We start from the raw sequence: 9,443 nt of genomic DNA, 5'->3' as shown, positions 1-9,443 counted from the left end.
AAAATAACTCAAAACAGCAATGCACTAGGAACTACAGAAAATTCTGAGGATCGTGAGTGTAGCAAAGAGATGACTAGGATAGGTAAATGTACTATCTGCAAAATATATAAAGAAACATTTAACTTAATTTTTATGTAAGATTTTTTTTTTCTTAAGTTTACTTATTTATTTTGAGAGACAGAGAAGGCATGGGTGAGGAAGGGGCAGAGAGAGAGGGAGAGAGAAAGAATCCCAAGCACGCTCCACACGGTCAGTGCAGAGCCCAGAGTGGGGCTCGAACTCACAAACTGTGAGATCATGACCTGAGCTGAAACCAAGAGTCAGATGCTAAACTGACTAAGCCGCCCAGGTGCAGTTTTTTTTTTTTTTTCTTAATTCAGAACCATTAAAACGAAACAGGGTCTTCTGAAAGTAGTGAGCTCCCTGAAATTGGAGGCATTTTAACAAACTTTAGATGCCCACTTGGCAAAGTATTTGTAGAACATCTATTCAAGTATGAAATCAAATGGGCGATTATATTAACTTACTTCTACATGCTTTGCCAACTCTATGATTCTTTGATTCATCAATTTATTTTGAATGCCCACAGGATATACTGTAAAATGTAATGTTGATCTCTACATGACTAATAATAACATCTTGTTTGAATCACAACATGCAGTACTATGCCAACCTTTGTGATGGACAGGCATTATGAAAATATACAAGGCAGTAATATTTACCGATTCTATGATCTTATCCCCAAAGGAGAAAGCCCTTTACAATGACATTTAAAGGTAGGCTTTTGTTTAAGATCAACTGTGTAAAACAACAGCAATAAGTACAAGGTGGCTCAAACATATGTTCGTCTTGATGACACCTTATCTGAATGGTGTCTTCAGTTGAAACACCAAGTCCGGAATACTGTGATCTCACCCTTCTAGAAAGCTTCATAATCACATTTTGTTATTCTTGCCAAAGCCACAAAGAAAGTGCATTACAAACTTAAAGTTTTTCAAGTGCCTTGTTCTTCGTTTTCAAAATTGTTTACTGTATAATTTAGACGTCCTCAGATGGGTTCTTTTTATACACACACACACACACACACACACACACACACACACACACACACACACATATATATATATATATATATATATAAATTTATAATATGGTTACTTCTGTTTGGGCACATTAAAACAAAAAAGATTAAGCCAGTTACAACAAAGAAACAATTATTAAGTGTTATTCAGCCAGATGTGCTGACAGTATCCAGTACTCTTTCATTCCAGACAATGGTGAGAGTGAAAGCCCATATCCCATATTCACTTTCCTCATCATATCATAAGATTGTCCATGTGTAGTGGGCTCAGTGGTAGTTCCCAAAAACATATGTCCATGTCTTAATTCCTGAAAATAGTGACTATTACCTTACATAGCAAAGGAACAAAAGAACAAATGTTTCCTTGTATGGCAAAAGATACAGTTTAAGGATCTTAAGAGGAGATGATTATCCTGGGTGATCCAGGTGTCTCCTAAATGCCATCACAATCGTCCTTATAAGAGAGACGGCAGGAGATCAGACAGGCATACAGAAGAGAAGAAGATATTATGTAGATAGTGTCCCGATGATATTCTGATTTCTGACTTCTGGTTCATTAAATGTTTACTTATTTTCTATTACTGTCCTTCAGTTGGGATGAAAGCACTCCTAAATCAACATTATGATATTTTTAAGGACATGCTTTGAACAGACAACTCTAAAAAGAAATATAAAAATTTCCTCTAAACATATAGATACTCATCTTCATTCTCTTAAGAGAAATGTAATTAAAACTATGGAGGCAACATCTATAAACCACTCAATTGGCAATTCAAAAGCTTGACAATCCACTCAGCTGGAAAGTCTGTGCAGAAAGAGGGTCTCTCTGACATGCCTAATGGGAATAAAAAATGGTGCAACCCTTATGAAGAGGAATTTGAAAATATTTTACCAAACTCCATGTGCAGTGCTACTTCCAGAAATTTGCCCTGAAGATATACCACCAAAAATATGCAAATTCATTTGCTGTATGCAAATTAACAAGGTTATTCACTGAAGTATTATTTGTAATTGCAAAATATCGGAATCCATGTAACTCTCCAAGCATAAAAAAGTAGGTAAAAGTAATGGAGTGCTACACTTCTATAAAGAAAATGAGGAAGGACTCTATTAACAAGACATACTGTTAAGTGAAAATGCAAAGTATGAAAGAACATACATGTGATACTATATATTGTATGAGAACAGAAACTAAGAAAATATACATACACTTGCTCATCATTTAAAAAAGCAACACAGGACTCATAAACCGGAAAAATAAAAAAAAGAAATTAACTACATGTGGTGAGGTGGAAGGATGGACTGAAAGGGATATGAGAAAGAGTGATATTTCTCTGAGTATACTTTTATGTATACTTTGGAATTTTAAGCATGTTAATATACCACATATCTAAAAATATTAATTAAATCAATATGAAAGGGAAGGGGAAATAACTGCAAGCAATCTGAAATAAATGAGCCTTCATCATATTTCAAGAGAACACCATAACCCCATGGAAAGGATTAAAAATAAAGAACTAACCTAAGTACTGGTGAACAGAGCACTCAGTGATATACATTCAGTCTTGGGCAGAGTAGGCTGTATGGTGGAGTGGTAGATCGGCCAAAAATCCTAAATTATTTTCAGTTTTATTTGTTATAATCAAGTGAGTGAGGAAGAGGGGGTGGGAGAAAGAAAAGAAGAAACAACAACTCTACAATGGAGAAAGGGGAAATGGGTAACACCTTGATCAGATGTTAAAATTAACACCACCAATGAGGACAGATGAACATAATGTGACTGGTTTAAGAGGCATTTTAAGGACAAAATTCCTCCTACGCAGCATTCCAATGAGAAGGCATAAACACAATTTAGTCAACAAAGAAATATAAAACCAAACACACAATAAGAAATGTTCTATTTTTGAAAAGATGGGAGAATATATTTTCAAAAATTTCAATGTCTTTAAAGACAGAGAAAAGCTATGTAAAAGACTGAGATTAAATAAATGTTAAAGATGCTGAAAAGACAGGACAACTAAAGGCAATACCAGCCTGTAAACTGGATTCTGAACTGGAAGAGAAAAAAATAAATTGTTTAAAAGGATACTGTTGAATAAACTGACCAAGTTGAATGTGGATGGTAATTTAGACAAAGGTATATATGTAAATTTATTAAGTTGACAAGAGCAATGTGATTATGTTAGAGAATATACCTATTCTTTGGAAATCCTATGCTTAAAGAATTTATGGGTTAAAGGCCATGGGATATGAAATTTACCTTCAAATGGTACTGAAAAAAATTACATCTATACATATATGTAGAGAGAGCATGAGAGAGATTGAGAGGACCTAAATGATAAGACAAATAAAGTAAAATATTAATAGGTAAATTTAGATAAAAATATGTTATTTGTACCATGAGGCAATGTTTTATAAGTTCAAAATCATTCCAAACAAAATATATCCAAAAATAGAAATTATTTCAATCTTAAAATTGCTCAATGACAAAAAACAAAACAAAAACAAAAAACAAAAAACCCCAACTTGTTTCTATTTAATATCTCTAATAATCAAGATAAATAGACCCACTATGTGCTCCCCTCTCCCATCTACACAAAACAAACACCACATCTCAAATCTCAAAGAGCTTTTACTCTAATCAATGTACTGAAATATGTCACTTAAGAATAATATTAAAACTACAGGTCTCAAATAAATGCTAAATGAAAGACACATGTAATAGCCAGTACAGACATTTTTTTCTTACCTAATTGAGACTTTTTATAATTTCTCTTCTTTCTTATTTTACACAAGTGAGTTGAAAAACCAATTACCCTTTGATAAATAACCTCACATTTACTTGAAAACCACTCTTGAAATATCCTGCCTCCCTTCCTCAGCTTGAAGAACTCTATTTCCTCAATTTTGTCTATCTTTCTCATATTAATTCTCTCCTCCAAGAGTAAAATATGCTGATCAGCTGCCATTTATGCAGGCCTTAAAACTAGCACAAGATGCTTTACCAGCATCCTTCTGTGTCTGTGTTAGCATTCCTGTGATAGGCTCCAAATCATGAATTTGGGGATCGGTTGATTAGATTTTTCATCAAATTACAGGATCTTTTCCCCAATGTTAAACATAGAAATTTTCCCCACGGTAGAGCAGACAACTTGGTGACATGAGCTCATGAAATTTTATTTATGTATTGATTATGCTCCTATACTCACTGTGTAGATTTTTGTTATACTAATGAAACACTATCTGGATTTTAGAATTCCCCATCCTCAGACACACTGAAAACTCATCTGTCAAGTTAAAATTTGACCCTCAAAGTATTTGAGCATAAAATTTGCATTAATTTCCTGCATTAATAAAATGGAATATATATATATATATATATATGGAATATATGGAATGGAATATATGGAATATATGGAATATATATGGAATATATAAATATATATATAAATATATATATTTAAATTAACGCTTATTTATTTTGAGAGAGAATGAGAAAGTAAATAGGGGAGGGGAAGAAAGAGAGGAAGAGATAGTCCCAGGCAGGGCCGTGGTGCCAGCGCAGAGCCTGCCTTGGGGCTAGATCTTACCAACTGTGATATCATGATCTGAGTCAGTGTCAAAATTTGGGCGCTTAACTGACTGAGCCATGCAGGTGCCCCAAATGGAATTTTTTTTTTTAAATTAGAGGTTTGTAGAGCACCTGGGTGGCTTAGTGGGTTAAGCATCCAACTCTTGATTTCCACTCAAGTTGTGACCCCAGGGTTGTGGGATACAGCCCCTCCATGTTCAGTGTGGAGCCTGCTTAAGATTCTCTTTCCCTTGCCCCTCCCTGACTCATGTGCTCATGCTCTCACTCTCACTAAAATTGAAAGAAAGAAAGAAAGAAAGAAAGAAAGAAAGAAAGAAAGAAAGAAAGAAAGAAAGAAAAGAAAAGAAAAGAAAAGAAAGAAGGAAGGAAGGAAGGAAGGAAGGAAGGAAGGAAGGAAGGAAGGAAGGAAGAAATGTAGAGGGTTTTTTTTTTTTTGGTTTTGCAAAATATGGTGTGTTTAGTTTTGTAATTAGGATACTAGAAAAATAACAGTACTTTTAGAGATAGCTTGCTCAAGAAGTATATTGGATGTTAGGATCGAAATCAATGATCTTTTCAAATAAATTCATAGGTACTAATGAGAAATCCAAAAGAAGTTTAAATTCTTTTCATTAAAGCCATGTCAAGGTTGTAAAATTGAAGGTCTAACACCCCTACAATCATTTGACACAAGTTCCGATATTTGTAGGCAAAACATGTGAAGTTTTCTAATATACCAAATATTGCATGAGTGTACAAGAATCCCTATTTTTATATTTCTATTTGTGGAACTTTCAGAATCTTATAGACTTTTTTTTTTCTTCATGAATTCTTTATTCCTTCCTCCCTCCCTCTCTTCTTTCCTCCCTTCCTTTTTCCTTCTTTTCTGGTGGGAGCAGCCAGTAATAATTTCTGATTGACTGTCCACTATGCCTTAAATAAGTATAGAAATCTGAAGTTCCAGGTCCATCTTTCTGTGTCTGCTTCTGTTTGCCAATTGCCACTCATTCCTCCTTATAACTATATTATCACCTTTCTTTGTTCTCTTTTTTTAAATAATAAATATGGGCAATGAAGTGTATTTTTTTTTGCTCATCTATCCATTAATTTATTTACTAATGAATGCATGCAATTTCTGTGTTAATTCATTTATTCATTTCCTCATGCTTCAGACACAATTAAAGGCTGACATAAAATCATAAAAAGAAGTATGTGTCTTTATTTTTTATTTATTTATTTTTTTAGTACCCTACCTGAATCTCCCAATTAGAGGCAGCATCTGCTTTTAGATTTCAGGTTTGTAACTAGCCAGAATAAACTGTTTAAGATGTACAAAGGGATGAACTGGAAAGAACAATTAAATATGTTCATTGCTAATGAATGATTTTCATGCTGGGTGAGCCCATAAAAAAGTAATGAGAGTTATACAATGAGCTGATCTTAGGCACTCTATAGTTCCCTAATTCATGTTCACCCACTGGCTGAAAATGGATTCAAATGGATTCATCAGTATACAGTCTACGAGCTAGCATTTGCCAGGTAGGAGAGCTTTTCACTGTCAAGTCTAATGAGTTATTACTAATGGCAGGTAGTTTCTGGCAACAGCTGGTAGCATTTATCCAGAATAAGAAAGGTATAAATGAGTTCCATGACAACCCGACCTGGCAGCAGGGGAAGATAAAGGAGAATGCCGAAGAGATAGACCACCTGAAGGTGTAGGGAGAGATGCAATGAGAGCTGGTTTAAAGGTTCAAGAAGACAAACTTTATATCACACACTTGCCTTGGGTCACCTGGCACAGAAAGAGGAATTTTCTCTAGATCTTTAGATAAAGATGGAGAGGAATGTGTTTCCTGCTTAAAAAAAAAAAAAAAAGGAACTTTTCCAGGAACGTTCTAGAATATCCAGTTAAAAGTATATTCTCACTGCATATTTTATAGCCCCATTCCACAGCTGAACATTTTAGTTTATGTTCTGTAAAATTTTCACTTGAAGTACAGAGATCAGCAGTTTTTAAATACTTAAAGATTACCAGTTTTCTACAGTAAAGTGTGTCTTCTGTGGCCTCTTATTTTGATTTCTTCAATAGAGTGCAATGTCCTTCAGACTGCTTTTTACTCATATTTGCTTCCTAAGGACCCAAGTGTTCTATCAGCTTGACTGATATTACCCATATCAATCATTAGTTGACTGTTCTGTTGTCAATCACTGCCCTACTTCTAACAGTAATTTTTTAACCAATTATTAAAGTAATTTGGTAATCAAAAGGACCAAGTTTAGTGTTTCAAAGGATATTAGTGGTAATATTTCTCTTCACAAGACTGCACCATTTAACTCCTGCTGAGGAAAATGGTATGATGGTTAATTTTATGTCTGAACTTGACCAAGCCACAGGGTGACCAGACCTTTGTTAAAACATTATTTTGGTTGTGTCTCTGAGGGTGTTTTAAGAGGACTTCAACATTTAACTCAATAGATTGAGTAAAGCAGTTTGTCTTCTCTAATGTGGGTTGGGCCCATCCAATTAGTTGAGGGCCTAAATAAAACAAAAAGGTTGACATTCCCAGGAGTAAGAAGAAATTTCTCCTCCCTTACTGCCTTCAAGCTGGGACGTAAGTTTTTCCTACCTTTGTAGATGTAGTGAAACTTTAGCTCTTCCTAGACCTCGATACTACTGGCCTTTGGACTAAAACTGCACCATCAGCTCCCCTGGCTCTCAGCTCTTCAGACTCAGACTGGAGCTATACCCATAGGCTCTTCTAGGCCACCAGCCTCCTGACTGCAGACCTTTGGACTTGTCAACCTCAGAAATCATGTGAACCTACGCATTATAATAAATATCATAAATATCTCCTACTCTGTTTCTCTGGAGAACTTTAACACATGTGGAAACTTCCAGAAATAAAAGAATTAGATCGAATTGAGTGTCTAAATGCCTGTGTGCCTTCATGTTGACTAATTTTTTTAATAAATCACAAAATCTGGCACATAGCTTGTGTCTAATAAATATTTATTAAATGAATGGATAAGCTAATTTGTCAATTATGTACACTGTTGTTAGTATATTAATCATGTCAATTACATATATAAAGAAGTATATATACAGTTAATTATATTAATTACGTGTACAAGAAAACTGTATTCAAGTTGTTGTAAAAGTGATATATCTGCTGGAAACTGGAGAACTAATTGAGCTCTCTCTTGAAGAGTCATTCCCCCCCCCCAATAATCAGTAAAAAATAATAATAATAACATGTCTTCTACTAACTTACAATGTGATTTTAAGCAACTCATGTATACAATATCTCAGTTTCCTTATTTACCAAAAGAAAAAGTGGGAAATTTTTCAGACTCTTACAACTAAATAATAAGAATCCATGTCAGTATAATACTGAATGATCATAGTAATAGAAAGGGGAGAGAGAAAGAAAAGTGAAAATAAATGTACTAATAATATTCAATCCTAATTTTATTGTATCTTTTGTATGTCTTATCTGTTGAAAGATTTGGTTCATTCCAAAGGTTGGTTTAGAACTGATAACACTGAATACTCTACATCTCTTGGCAAAGTGAAGAGTAAGTAATAGAATATTTAATTATATATTAATGCTGTACCACTATTTTATTATTACTTTTTTTTTCCACAGATGGTAGCAATATTTTTATTTTTGCTGAGCAGAGGCAGCATTTACTGCTGACGTCTGGCCACAGCTGCCCTGTGGCTCCCCTTGAGTCACACTGGATACTCGGCTCCAGCTGAAGGAACAAGCAAGGCCACCAGTAAAGGGGTAAAGCTCACCCCTCACTCACTGCAAGATCTCCAGCAATCCCTTCTCAGGAGAGAGCTCTGACAGCAACATGTTTTCAAGAATTCCAGCCAGAGATGGGACTTGAGGTCAAGTTCAGGGGCAGACTTCCTTTCAGTCATAGGCTCACAGCCTTTCTGGGGTGACAGCCCATTGTATGGGATGCGGGGTATTGTCTATGAATGTGATCACTTCCAGGCCCCCCATTGGGCCTTTTACCACCACTGAGGTATGGATCACACCCTTCCCTCAGCTTTCTCGCAGCACTTAGCCCTGTTTGTGCAGCAATGCTAGCAACTTTCCTAGCATTCCAGGACCTCTCTGCGCCTCAGGAAGTGCCAGCAAGGGACTGGCACATGGCAGAGACCACCTGGATCTTCATGTTTTTATAGGATGCTTTGATGTATGCAATGGGGATCTCCTCGAATTTCTTTCATGCCCACGTTAGAGAACATTCCTGTCCTAGAAATGGAGGACTAAAGTTGCTGCTCTTTGAAGCCTGAGCCACCACCTTTGTCCTCAACCTCCTGCTTGGCCACTGCATCTTGTAGCTGCTGGGTGCCTGTGTGGATGATGGAGGCAGGCACCCTGGCCACGACCCTGGGCATTGGTAGCCAAGCCCATGACCACAAGGGCAAAGAGCCTGTCCTTCCTACCACCTGCATGGCTTGAATTGACCTCCATCAAAACCTGTCCTATATCACTATTTTATTTATTTAATTTATTTTTTAAGGTTTTAATTTAGTTTTGAGAGAGAGAGAGAAAGAGAGAGGGGAGGAGGGGCAGAGAGAGACAGAGAGGGAGAGAGAGAATCCCAAGCAGGCTCCGTGCTGTCAGCACAGAGCTGGGACTTGGGCTTGAACTCAATGACCTGACCGGAAACCAAGAGTCAGAGGCTTAAGCAAGTGAGCCGTCCCAGTGCGCCCACTATTTTAAATTTTACATTACTAGTGTTAATTTTATTCTATATTTTAACTGTGTATAT

General features: G+C 36.0%; 1 pseudogene; it reads right to left on the bottom strand.

The window, feature by feature from the left end:
- Nucleotides 1–8,576: 8,576 nt before the first annotated feature.
- LOC121041775 (28S ribosomal protein S11, mitochondrial-like) lies at nt 8,577–9,066 on the bottom strand (annotated as a pseudogene).
- Nucleotides 9,067–9,443: the final 377 nt, after the last annotated feature.

Source organism: Herpailurus yagouaroundi, unplaced genomic scaffold (genome assembly GCF_014898765.1).
Source record: "Herpailurus yagouaroundi ecotype Mexico unplaced genomic scaffold, PumYag 29, whole genome shotgun sequence".
NCBI lineage: Eukaryota > Metazoa > Chordata > Mammalia > Carnivora > Felidae > Herpailurus > Herpailurus yagouaroundi.
This window is presented reverse-complemented; position numbering and strand designations above follow the sequence as displayed.